Source organism: Myotis myotis, unplaced genomic scaffold (genome assembly GCF_014108235.1).
Source record: "Myotis myotis isolate mMyoMyo1 unplaced genomic scaffold, mMyoMyo1.p scaffold_m19_p_2, whole genome shotgun sequence".
Lineage (NCBI taxonomy): Eukaryota > Metazoa > Chordata > Mammalia > Chiroptera > Vespertilionidae > Myotis > Myotis myotis.
This window is the reverse complement of record NW_023416324.1, coordinates 120,641,144-120,642,492: the sequence shown is the minus strand read 5'-3', so window position 1 is coordinate 120,642,492 and position 1,349 is coordinate 120,641,144. Positions and strand designations below refer to the sequence as shown.

Genomic DNA, 1,349 nt, shown 5'->3' with positions numbered 1-1,349 from the left:
TTACTTCATTCAACTATTTTCCCCCAGATTTCCTAGTGAGCCTTCATTTATTCTCTCTTTTTATTCACAGCTTTCCTCTGTCTATGTGCCTGATCTGAGTCCTTTGTTGTATAAACAGATACAGTGCCTCCACCAGGTCTTTGTGGGAGCATTGTTTTGAAAATGATTTCCACCTTTGATTTAATAATTATTTAAAAAACTGGTATTTTGGACTTTAAAAATACAAATAATTTATGAGTAATTTACCATGTAAAGTTCAATGCATGTGGGGTTTGAAAGCCAAAAAAAAAAAAAAAAACCCATAACAAAATCTATTGTGCACATTTTAAAATACATGACTATATATATATGTATATAAAAGGAGTGTCACAATGTACAAATATACATACATACATATATGCAGACATAATAGTTATATTTACACATACATTTATATATACATTTAAGTATACATTTATGCATAAAATTATTTGTGTTTATTACTTTAAATTATCCTTATAGGTCTGGTCAATATATATAGACTGATATAGAGGTTACAATATTTTTTATGTTCTTAAAAGTAAGGTAAGATTTATCATGACATAGCATTTTTTCCATCAATGTTGATAGTCATTCTCTAAATTACCAGGGTTCTAGGATGATGTATCAACACAGTTTACTGAATTTTTTATTTATGAACATAATTCTGTAGAAATATGTAATATAGTTTCTTAGTTTTCTATCTAAATGGTCTTTCACCTTTATTTTAATGCATAGATTCATAGCTTGACAGGGAATTCAATTAAAATCATAAAGACATCATAACTATTACTATAAGCATTCTATGTTGCCTTTCATGTTTGTGATATGTCATTACTCAATAGGTCATAGAACTTCCTGATAACTTCATGACTCCAATAACTTCTTATCTCTTAAATTGCACATATTTTTATATTTATTTTATATTTATTTTCTAATATGATCACAAAATTGTGATTTTTAAATAATGGTAGATCGCTTCTCGGCCTTTTGGCTAAGATCAAGTGTAGTATTTGTTCTTATCAGTTTAAATAATGGTAGAATGGGAGTTTTTCTTCTCTTTAGCAATTTATAGCTAATTTCATTTTCTTTAAATAGACTGAATTTCACAAAATATAAGGTGACAATGATTGCAGTAAGATGCATTACTATGTAGGGCTAAGAAAAATTATAACTATCAATTAAGACATAAACAATTATTTAAGTTTTGTTCTGTGTGATGGACTAATCAGACTAACTTTTTAATGCTTTAAAAAATTTTTTATTCCTTTATACGAAGTAGACACTTTCTCTTGAATCTAGTTTTGTGGGTAACAAACAATAATTTTGAA

The 1,349-nt window shown here is 27.1% G+C and overlaps 1 pseudogene; it reads left to right on the top strand.

Annotated features, from left to right (window-relative positions):
* The first annotated feature begins 992 nt into the window (after positions 1 to 992).
* Positions 993 to 1,108, top strand: LOC118678077 (annotated as a pseudogene).
* Positions 1,109 to 1,349: the final 241 nt, after the last annotated feature.